The sequence below is a fragment of the Bos taurus genome, chromosome 16, assembly GCF_002263795.3.
Source record: "Bos taurus isolate L1 Dominette 01449 registration number 42190680 breed Hereford chromosome 16, ARS-UCD2.0, whole genome shotgun sequence".
Classification (NCBI taxonomy): Eukaryota; Metazoa; Chordata; class Mammalia; order Artiodactyla; family Bovidae; genus Bos; species Bos taurus.
This window is the reverse complement of record NC_037343.1, coordinates 70505680-70518014: the sequence shown is the minus strand read 5'-3', so window position 1 is coordinate 70518014 and position 12335 is coordinate 70505680. Positions and strand designations below refer to the sequence as shown.

The window sequence follows — 12335 nt, the reverse complement described above, 5'->3', positions numbered from 1 at the left end:
CTCTCTCAGCCAGCCTGCTGCAGCCGCCCTGTCTCCGGGAGCCCCGAATCCAGCCTTGGGGAGCAGGCCCCCTTGCTAGGACTGCCTTCGGTTCTTCCCCTCCATCCTAGGATATGCCTTACACTTCTCTTTTATTCCTTCTTAGTAGTTAATCCCGGAGAAGGCAATGGCACCCCACTCCAGTACTCCTGCCTGGAAAATCCCATGGACGGAGGAGCCTGGAAGGCTGCAGTCCATGGGGTCGCTGAGGGTCAGATACCACTGAGCGACTTCACTTTCACTTTTCACTTTCATGCATTGGAGAAGGAAATGGCAACCCACTCCAGTGTTCTTGCCTGGAGAATCCCAGGGAACGGGGGAGCCTAGTGGGCTGCCGTCTGTGGGGTCGCACAGAGTCGGACATGACTGAAGTGACTTAGCAGCAGCAGCAGCAGTAGTTAATCCTGTGTAAGTAGTTAATAATTCTTTATAAGACTTTCCCTCTTCAAACTGCCGTGTGGATTCCACTTTTTGGCTGGACTCTGGCTGCCGCAGGGTCCTCTATCTGGGCAGTAGATAAGCTCACTATCTGGGTGGTAGACAGGCTCATTGTGGCCTGTTTCAAGGCTCTTTCAGCTGCTGTAGTTGGGAATCAGTGCATTTATGTACATACATATTACAATGCATGCATTGTACATACTTCCATTCATGTACAAATCTGTACATATATATATATATATACACCTACATGTGCTTATTTCAGAGTTGTTTATGATAGCTTTTGCCAAACAGAGTTTTATATGTTCAGTTTTATTCCTGAATGCTCCTCCACTAACCTCCTTGCCAAGCTTTTATGGTTTTGGTCCTGATGAGAAAGGTCGTCCCATACCTACATTTGCTTATAAGATGATTTTTATAGCTTAAAAAATTCTTTTTAATATCTGTGTGGAATTTATATTTGAATGGGATGTCACATGATGCTCCATTTTAGTTTTCTTTCAGATGGTTAGATATCTGTTGTCACATCACTTATTCAATAATTTGTATTTTTCCTAAGGAAATCTTTGTTATACTTTTCATATGCATTGCCATTAATTAAGGGTTTTTTCTTTTGTGGCATTTATTTGTCTATTCTTACATTAATTCTTGTTTCTATACCATGTTGATTTTTGTATAATGGCTTTATAGAGTATGGTCTGATGCTAGCTATATTTCTCATCAGCATTGGGGAAATGCTGCCTTGCAAGGTCATCTTGGAATACTTGGGGCTCTTACATTGGTTCTTCTTGGTTCTCAGAAGCCATGCCAGTTATCCATTATCCATTTATTGCCTCTGAGCTTCAGGTCCATTCCTTTTTTTTTTAAATTGGCCTCACTGTGCGGTTTGTGGGATTTAGTTCCCCCATTTTAGTTCCACTGGACCTCCAGGGAATTCCCGTCAGGTCCTTCTTTCATTTCCTGTTCCACATTAATAGGCTGGACTCCTCAAGCGTTTCCCTTTACAGTGAGTATTGCAGTTAAGCTTCACTTAGACATATGCTTAACTGTAGGGGACACTGGAGGGCGCTCTGGGAGGGTCAGGTCTCTTCTCCCTCCTTGCAGTCTGCTGTGGACTGTTTTGCTTTTGCTTTTGCTGCGCTGTTGTCAGAAGCATCTGCCTCAGCCACACACCTGGAGCCCAGGCTCCTGATGAGCTTGTAGCCACAGTTAGTTGGTGGCCGTCTAGCTAAGCACTGCACGGTCTCCAGGGCTGTTGGAGAGTGGGCTTCACACACTCTCTGTCTGTGTATTTGCCCCTCAGCTGCAGCCCGCTAGCACCCTGTACCTCTCCGACAGGACACTAGACCTCCGGCCTTGTTGCCCTGCAGGCGAACAGATTCTTGATACTCCCCCTTCTGCCTGCCAGTCTGACAGCTGCGGCCTGCCTTCCTTACCTCAGAAAGTCATTTCCTGTGGCCTTCCTTACCTCCAGCGTGTTCCCCAGGCCTTGCATGACCTTGCTTTATGCGTGGGCTCCCAGCACTGTGACTCTCTCGTTGCCCACCTGCCTGCCCTGTCCCTTCTGAAGTATGGAGGGGGTCTTTCCTGGTGACTGTGGACCAGTCCGGGGAGCCCAGCAAATGTCTCCCAATCCAGTGGCTGTAACCATACCTTTTCCAAGAGGATCTGAGATCGAACCGTGGGGAGGGCTTCCCTCTTCCAAGTTTTTTCTTCCTTGGGTACCCTGGGATATTCATTAGGATTCTCTTTTCACTTTAGAGTTTCTATTTTTCTATTGTCATGCTTAATAATTCTTTATATTAATTTTTTCCTATTCCAGTTGCTGTGTGATTTTTGATCTCTTGACTGGACCCTGCTGTCTGTCTTTGATTTTAGAAGAATTCTGGGTAATCTGACGTTATCCTGTCTCCGTTAGCTCAGGGTTCTCGTGGCACAGGGATTTCTTCATTCTAATTTGATTGCAGGGTCACGGTACTCCTGAGCTTCACACTTGCTTCCTCAGAATGTGCAGCAGGTTTTCACAGCTCCTTGAGATTTGGGCACAAGATGCAGAGAATCTTATATAGTATAGCAACATCAGTGACATTTATGCCAGAATAAAGGGGTCATTGAAAGCTTCTTGCTACAATGCTTTAATTTTAATAAATGCTAAATATTAACAATTTATGATATATGCTGACATTTCAAAATATAAGTAATAGCAACAAGTATCTTGGATGCATAATTAGAAAGATAAAAAAACAACTGAGGGAAGTGGGCCGCTGGTCACTAGCCGTAGAACCATTAGTTCTGATGGTTCCATCCATTCGTTACGTTCTTGTACTCAGCGTTAGGGGATCCACGGACTCTTGTTATTGTAGGCTGTTAACCTCTGACTGCTTGCTTTTGGTCTTTGAGTCTAGACATCCCATCGGTTCTCCACATTTCTCATGGTTTCTGTTCACAGTTACTATCCAAACCCTGTGGTTCCTTCCTTTTTTTCATGACACCTGTCCCGTTTAAGGTTGTCAAGTTGTAGCTGGTTACATGCCGTAAATGTAAGACTCTACTACTGGAGTCTTCTCTGATTAATTTCAGCTTAACCCTTAATTATCTGGGGGTTTTATGAGCACATTTAATTCAAGAAACATTTTAGAAATGGGCACTGTTGTATACAGTGACTCAGCCTCTGCCTTCTCAGAAATTTAGAGTCTCATAGTTGAAGCAAGCATCATGATCCAGAAGTGCTGGATGTGGCTTTCATCCGGTCAAGTTTTTAAGTCTTGTGATTCTCTACTTTTATTATGAAGGTGCAAGTAATGTAAAAAATTGACTATTCTGAGGAGTTTTAAGAATCATACTTCTAAAGCCACACCAACAGTTTTTTGTTTTTGTATTCTAAAAGGAAAGAAACTTCTCTTGTATTGTACCTACCTTTTCCTCCGCCTTTCCTGAGCTGTGTTGTTTAGAGACTGCTTTGTTCTTATTTACAGATGTATCTTCAGCATGTAGCACCATGCCTAACCATATATATACTTGAAAAATACAGAAATAATGAGTTAAGGTTTAAGAGCTGGACTAGTGACAGACAATGTTACCATTAAAAATCACTCTCATGGCAGAAATTTAAAAGTTTGATTATAACTAGTATGGGGAAGGGAGAAGGCAATGGCAACCCACTCCAGTACTCTTGCCTGGAAAACCCCGTGGGAGGAGCTTCTTAGGCTGCAGTCCATGGGGTCGCTAAGAGTTGGACATGACTGAGCGGCTTCACTTTCACTTTTCACTTTCATGCATTGGAGAAGGAAATGGCAACCCACTCCGGTGTTCCTGCCTGGAGAATCCCAGAGATGGGGGAGCCTGGTGGGCTGCCGTCTATGGGGTCACACAGAATCGGACACGACTGAGGTGACTTAGCAGCAGTACGGGGAAATAGATATAGGAAGGGTAGAAATTTGCATAGTTTGGGGAGGACAATTTGGAATATACCTTTTCCTGTTTTTTAGTAAATTTTACTACACATCTATTCTCTTGTCTACAGGGAGATAATTATTATTAGATATTTGGCTTCAGAATTCTCCTTTACACTCTTAAAAATTACTGAAGCTTGAAAAACTATTGTTTATGTGGTTGTAGCTATTAATATTTATCACACTAGAAGTTTAAAAATATTTTTGTACTTAGTTAAAAATGTAACGTGAGTATTTTTATGAAAAAATTAGAGTAGTATTAGTTTACTTATATGAATCTTCAATGCCTGGATTAAAAGAAAAATACCTAATTCTCATATCTGCTTCTGGATCCAGTCTGTGGTAAAATGTGATGAAGTATATGGAGAAGGCAATGGCACCCCACTCCAGTACTCTTGCCTGGAAAATCCCATGGACAGAGGAGCCTGGTAGGCTGCAGTCCATGGGGTTGCGAAGAGTCGGACATGACTGAGCGACTTCACTTTCACTTTTCACTTTCATGGATTGGAGAAGAAAATGGCAACCCACTCCAGTATTCTTGCCTGGAGAATCCCAGGGAGGAGGGAGCCTGGTGGGCTGCCGTCTGTGGGGTCGCACAGAGTCGGACATGACTGAAGCAACTTAGCAGCAGCAGCATATGAAGAAAAATTAGGGTCACACAGATGATGTTGTTGGAAAAGGGAGGAGTATTTTAACAGCTTTTCAGATGGTTGAAGATAACTCTTCTTCGATACACCAAAGCTTGGTAGTGGTAAATTCCTTCTTTTTTTGTTATTTAAGTATAGCTGATTTACTGTATTATATTAGTTTTAGGTATACAACATAGTGATTTGATATTTTTATAGATTATACTGTAGTTGAAGTTATTATAAAATGTTGGCTATATTTTTTGTGCTGTGCCTTGCATCCTGGTATCATATTTATTTCCTACCTAGTAGTTGGTACCTCTTAATCCTCTCCCACTATATTGCCCCTCCTCTCACCCTTTTCTGTGTTGGTAACCACTAGTTTGTATCTGTGAATCTGTTTCTGTTTTGTTATACTCATTTGTTTATTTTTTAGATTCTACAAATAAGTGAAAATACACAATATTTGTCTTCCTCTGTCTTGACTAATTTCAGTAAGCACGATACCTTCCAGGAGGTCCATCTATGTTGTTACATATGGGAAAATTCTATTCTTTTCTATGGCTGGGTAGACAGCAGTCATTTCGTAAAGGCTTAGTTACATTATGGAATCTGACACTCAGTCAATGAAGCTCTGGTCCTTTGTTATATTAAAATCCATTCATCTGTCTTTGGTTTGAATGTATCTTTTACTTATGTGTGAGCTTGTGACACACATTGATCATTTGACAAGTTTTGGTTCCCTGAGTTATGCAGATTTTGCAAATGTTGGCCATTTTCATTAAATAGTATCCAAAAATGTTAACTATCACAGCAGATCTCTAAAGGAAATTTTTTAAAGTATTAGGAAGCTGTCAAGCTTATAGTGAATTGACGGCTTGAATTTCATCACTGAAAATGATGCTCCTGGTTGTTTTCTTTGAAGTGTTAGGCTCAGTTTGTTTATTTTTGAGAAAATATCTGTCAGATATCCAAGTCATAGTAGTTTATATTTTTTTTACACACAGACTTTTAAAAAGAAATGGTCTCAAGTAAGTATTGAGGTTTAATAAAGTTAATTTTTATGCTTCATCACGGACATTCTTATGTAAAACTGGCATTAAAAAAATTTGATGTGAGTGGCAGTAAGGAATATGACTGTTACTAATAAGTATAGTTTGGTACCATTGTCTTGGTTCATGCCAAGAGGTCAGCAGTTTTACTGCCATTGCTTTTAGATTATCAGTGCAGATGTCCATGTGGTGAAAATGCAGCTGCTGTCTTGGTATTATTATGAAAATGGTTTTGACCTTATTGATTCTTTGAATGCCCTTGGGGGACCCCCAGCAGTCTGCGGACTACACTTTGAGAACACATAACACATGTCTGAACACATATATGTGTATACAGATGACTGTCCTTGCAGCATTTTTTCCCATTTACTTATTGGAATATAATTGCTTTAGTTTGGTTAGTTTCTACTGTACAACAGTGTGAGTCAGCCATTTGTATCCATATGCCCCCTCCTTGAGTCTCCCCCCCGCCGCCCCCCCAGGTCATCACGGGGCACTGGGCTGAGCTCCCCGAACTGCTCAGCAGCTCCCCCGCTGGCTGGCTGTTTACCCATGGTAGTGTAGATACGTCAGTGCTGCTCTCTCAATTCCTGCCTCCCTCTCCTTCAGTAGAAGAAAACTGAAACTGAGTTTTCTCACTATATGATTGTATGGATGTGCCATACAAATTTAGACAATTATAGGATTCTGCAGCTATTTGGGATACACTGATATGAAAACATGTCCAAGATTTATTTTTAAGATAAAGAAACAAATGTTGCATAGCAGTATGTTTAGTCAGATCCCATCTGTATTTAAATAGACATACATGTTTGTGTGAAGCCGTACCTAATGTGTGCAGCCTGTGGTGGCGTGGGTGGAGGGATATTTTTGCTTTCTGCCTTACGCCTTCTGTGCTGTGGAGTTCAACTGCGCTCAAGTAGCTTGTGAGCTTGTGCAAATTAAACGATAAGCTTATCACTGGGTGCAAGGGAATGGCTTCTGGATTGGTTGAGATTCTTAACTATTATTGTCTGTTGCTAGTGGGTTATTTCCAACTTTTCTCCACATCCTTATACATTAAAGAGTGAAAGTTTCTTATTAATCTTAGTAAGTAAGCAATTTATCTCTTTCAGTAACTGGTGCAGTCCATTTGTAATACTTATAGTTGCAGTGAACCCTGCAGGCAGCAGCTGTGGTTGTGTGAAGGGAAGTTTTAGTTAATCATCTATCTTTTTAGCTAGTCTCACATTTTTAGTACATGAGCCTCAGCTGCAAAAGAGTCCTGTTTGTGATTTACAGAACCATCAGATCTGTGGTTACTATTTGAGTGTTTCAGGGAAAAGAACATGCCTTTTGGAATCAGATTTAGGCCCAAATCTTCTCTCCGCTGTTCACTAGTGGTGTGATCTTGTACAAATTAACATCTGAGCTTGTTATTGAGGAGTTAGGAATTACATCCGTTCCTGAGGATCGTATCGGTAGCGTGGGTAGCTCGGTGCTTTACGCGTATCAGCTCCTTTAGCTCTCATCTGTTGCTCGGTCTGCCCTTCCCCTAACGCACCACACTGTCCATGTAGAAGCTTCTGGTTAGCCTTTCAGGGCTCTAGTTGTCTCTTCTTCTAGGAAGTTCTCTGTTTTCTTTGGGGATAGTTGAGATGGTTGTTTCCCCCTCTGGGCTGTACATCTCACCAGTCTGGCACTTAACTCATTTTATTTTTCTCCAATTTTTTTAACTTGCAAAATTTACAGAAAAGCCTAAAGAATAATATAGTGAACAGTTTATACCTTTGGCTCAAGTTCACTGAAAAACATTTTGCCACATTTTCCTGTGTCTCTGTGTATCATTTTTTTCCTGAACCACTTGAGAATACATTGCAGATTTTGTGACATTTCATCCCTACTTCCATATTTCCCCTATTACTCAAGAAATTTAATGCTGATATAATACTGTTGTTAAATATGTAGTTAATATTCAGTTTTCTCTAGTTATTCTAAATTTTTTTTTTTTTTGCATCCAGGATCATATCTGTAGGTTTGTTTATTTAGACTATTCCTTATGCATTTTTTTTGTCTGTTCATGACTTTGACATTTTTATTTGATTTTATTTTTTTTTTGACTTTGACATTTAAAAAAAAATATTATTTTGCTTTTGTTTTAAAAAATAACTTTATTTATTGGCTGTGCTGGGTCTTTGTTCTGACATTTTAAAAGAGTATTAGTTTGTAGGTTTCACAATCTTGATCTTTTTTAAGATCATAAAAAACTGTTTTTTGTTTGTTTTGTTACATCTCTCCTCACACTGTGATTTCCTGTGAGAATGGGAAAAGCAGCTCCTGACAGATATAAGGAAGAACTGGCCCGACACTCCCTATGTGTTCGACCTTGGTGTTTCTTACTAGAGTTGGCCTGGCATTCACAGCTAGGTCGTGGTGTTCTCCTGTTGAATATAAGCAGTTTCACAGAATAGGAACATTAGACAAGGGTGCTCTTTGTCTTTGGATCAAGACTAAAACAAGACCATGCTGTAATCATGTCTGAACACAGACAAAAACCTGAACATTGTCAAGTCACAAAAATGATCAAGCTTCGCTTCATCCTGGCTACCATGATGACTACAGATTTTTTTTTATAAATCACAGCCTTAGCCTCTCTTCATTCTTCTTGCCTCATAATAAAATTTATTAAAACCATAGAATCGAAGAATTATATAGAATTAACAGAATCTTAGAATGGCTCCCACTTCCTGACAGAGCAAACAAAGCCCCACTTCTTTGCGTCTTTCCCCCAGCAGCCAACAGAAACTCAAATTCTGTAAGTCCTTTCTAACACCCTCTGAGTGAAACGCCCCAGGGTTCCCTAGAGTATACATTCTCCTTAGTCGTGAAAGTGAAGTTGCTCAGTCGTGTCCAACTCTTAGCGACCCCATGGACTACAGCCCACCAGGCCCTCCATCCATGGGATTTTCCAGGCAAGAGTACTGGAGTGGGGTGCCATTGCCTTCTCCGTTAACAGCGGCTAGGCATATTATATTTACTTGGAGCTGGTATACTTGGTGACAGCCTTAGTGCCCTCGGACATGGCGTGCTTGGCCAGCTCCCCAGGTAGCAGCAAGCGCACGGCGGTCTGGATCTCCCTGGATGTGATAGTTGAGCGCTTGTTGTAATGCGCCAGGTGCCACGCCTTGCCAGCGATGCGCTCGAAGATGTTGTTGACAAAGGAGTTCATGATGCCCATGGCCTTGGACGAGATGCCGGTGTCCGGATGGACTTGCTTCAGCACCTTGTACACGTACATGGAGTAGCTCTCCTTGCGGCTGCGCTTGGGCTTCTTGCCGTCTTCTTCTGGGCCTTGGTCACAGCTTTTTTAGAGCCCTTTTTAGGGGCAGGAGCAGACTTAGCTGGTTCAGGCATGTCTATAATGACAACACCCAACAACACAGAAAGATCTTGAAAAGATCTATACATTCTCCTTACTCATAAGGAGTCTTAAACCTAACTTCTTTAACTAGAGGTATGTTCTTGGTGCTGTTGACTAGAGGAAATTCACACCTAAGAACTCGGCCTCTCCTTTTTGCCTTGTGAATGAGTTTTTAATACAGTTAGGAATTAGCACCAAGCTTCTCTGGCTAGTTTCTTACTGGTCAAGGATAACCTTTAGTTTTGTTTAACTGGTTTTTGGTTACTGACAGTTGCATTTTTAAAAAGCTGTAAATCCTGCTTTCATGAGTTGTTCTTCATAATTTAAAAAAAATTGGAGAAGATTTCAAAGACAGCTTAGAAATCAAAGAGAGAGACTGTATTTTCAGTGCTTTACCAGCTTTGTGAGAAGGTTTTGGTTTAATTTTCCTTCTGCCACTTTTAATAGCAAACCATTGTGGAGTAATTTGGAGGTGGTAGAGTGACTTAAAGATAATATATACACACTCATACACAAATAATATAGTACATAATGTGTAATACTGCATAATAAACTTCAGGAAAGATTGTTTTACATTTTCTATCATAAATTACCTATAATTTTTCTACTCTTCACAAGAAAATAAAATTTCCATTCCTGTAAATGGAAATTTAAAGGCTGTAAGAGAAGCACCTGTTCATAATTTCTCATTGTTGTTGACTTTCAAAGGAGGTTATGATGATATTAAAAGATGAACAGTTTGAGAGTAGCCCCTAGGGCGTTGTCTCCCATTAGAATTACTGTTGAATCTTGCTGCTTTTAAATTCAATTGTCAAATTAGGTGGCTTTGTGCCATGTATTAGAGCCAGTAGTCATTGCATTAAAATTTATCTGTTTCTCTTTGTCTGTGCTACCAATACTGTTTTTTATTTTTGTTATTCTGAAATATCTTAGGAACAAAGAAGTGAACATGTTCTTTTATCATATTTGTTCTGATGCGAGGATTTAGTGTAATTGAACCTTTTAATGCATTAGCCTTTAATTTTGGTTGTACTCTGAAAAATGTTCTAATTCATCTCTGCTTGTCCAAGTTTAGTGGAATAGAAATGCATAGATCAATAGAAATAGAACAAAAATGCACTTTTGACATGTTTATTCTACTTAGAAGTTGATATACTCACAACTTAAGCATTTAAATCTAGTTTAATAGGGAAGTGAGGTGATTCATTGATCACACTAGGATTAAAGCAGCCAAATTTTTATGTATTTGTTTCAACTAGTAAACTAGCATTTTTTTAGGATGTCATCAAATGTGGGGAAGTTTTTCATTTATCAGTTCAGTTCAGTCAGTCACTCAGTCGTGTCCGACTCTTTGTGACCCCATGAATCGCAGCACGCCAGGCCTCCCTGTCCATCACCAACTCCCGGAGTTCACCCAGACTCATGTCCACTGAGTCAGTGATGCCATCCAGCCATCTCATCCTCTGTCGTCCCCTTCTCCTCCTGCCCCCAATCCCTCCCAGCATCAGAGTCTTTTCCAGTAAGTCAACTCTTTGAATGAGGTGGCCAAAGTACTGGAGTTTCAGCTTCAGCATCATTCCTTCCAAAGAAATCCCAGGGCTGATGTCCTTCAGGATGGACTGGTTGGATCTCCTTGCAATCCAAGGGACTCTCAAGAGTCTTCTCCAACACCACAGTTCAAAAGCATCAGTTCTTCAGTGCTCAGCCTTCTTCACAGTCCAACTCTCACAATCATACCTGACCACAGGAAAAACCATAGGCTTGACTAGACAAACCTTTGTTGGCAAAGTAGTGTCTCTGCTTTTGAATATGCTCTCTAGGTTGGTCATAACTTTCCTTCCAAGGAGTAAGTGTCTTTTAATTTCATGGCTGCAGTCACCATCTGCAGTGATTTTGGAGCCCAGAAATATAAAGTCTGACACTGTTTCCACTGTTTCCCTGTCTATTTCCCATGAAGTGGTGGGACCGGATGCCATGATCTTCGTTTTCTGAGTGTTGAGCTTTAAGCCAACTTTTTCACTCTCCACTTTCACTTTCATCAAGAGGCTTTTTAGTTCCTCTTTACTTTCTGCCACAACAAATTATTAGTTCATTTAAAGATAATATTGGGTGGTTTTGTGGGTTGAAACATAATATAATGTGTGCATTTTCTGGATTTCTGTTCTAAGATTACGGATGCTCACACAATTACTACTACTATATTTATAGGTACTGCAGTTTGCTTTTTTGTTTAAAGGATAAATATGCTGGACAATAATCATAAGCACCGATGAATACTCAAATTCTTATTTAGGCAAAAGAAGGGATAATGGACATTTTTAGCTGTCATTTTCACCTATTTGGCCAATGTTTTTTTTCCCCCAGGATAAATATCTTAGGTTGTTTTCAGGCCAGAGAATTTGTGCTACATGTTATAGCTCTCAGAAGCTTGTTTCCAGCTAATATTATTGATAGGTAAGCTAGCAGTGTCACTTTGGGCGTGTTTTTGTCATTGGAAGAATGTAATGTAGTTGTTGAGTGTGAACTGGAAACTAGTAGATTTAGCATAATGGGTAATATTAGTTTTGGTTTCTCATGGCTAATGCTCTGGATGTAGCCTCAGGCAACGTGGCTCCAGAGCGATCAGGAATCCAAGCTCCTTCCTGCCTTGTTCTGTCTTGTTTTTAACCTCCTACATCCTAGTCCTTCCTGGAAGGGGAAAAGGAGATAGAATGAAGAGGAGAAGGGGGAGAAGGAGGGTGTATAGCAGTTATCTCTTAAAGAGATTTCTGGTAAGCTGCAAAATAAATTTCATTTATATTATTGGCCAGAATTTATTCCACAGGTAACCTCAAGGCAAGCTGGAAATTATCGTCTATTTCCACCCCTCCACTCCCGCCCCCACCCCTCGCCCACGGCTTCTCAGATAGCTCAGTGGTCAAGAACAATGACAGTGAAGTCACTCAGTCGAGTCCGACTCTTAGTGATCCCATGGACTGGAGCCTACCACACTCCTCCGTCCGTGGGATTTTCCAGGCAAGAGTACTGGAGTGGGTTGCCATTTCTTCTCCAGAGGATCTTCCCGACCCAGGGATCGAACCTGGGTCTCCTGCATTGTACGCAGATGCTTTACCATCTGAGGCACCAGGGGGGTGGTCAAGAATGGGCCTACCAGTGCTGGAGACGTAGGAGACGTGGGTTTAATCCCTATGTTGGGAGGATCCCCTGGAGAAGGAAATGGCAACCCACTCTAGTATTCTTGTCTGGAAAATTCCGTGGACAGAGTTTTTAAGTTTTTATTATTTACTCATACAGTCAACAAAAATATTTTAGCCTGTTCTATATACTG

General features: G+C 40.9%; 1 protein-coding gene and 1 pseudogene across 5 annotated transcripts in view; one reads left to right on the top strand and one right to left on the bottom strand.

The window, feature by feature from the left end:
- RPS6KC1 (ribosomal protein S6 kinase C1) overlaps positions 1–12335 on the top strand; it is a 204089-nt gene that overhangs the window by 34898 nt on the left and 156856 nt on the right. The gene's annotated exons all lie outside the window — the stretch shown is intronic.
- LOC132342498 (histone H2B type 1-C/E/F/G/I-like) lies at positions 8583–9054 on the bottom strand (annotated as a pseudogene).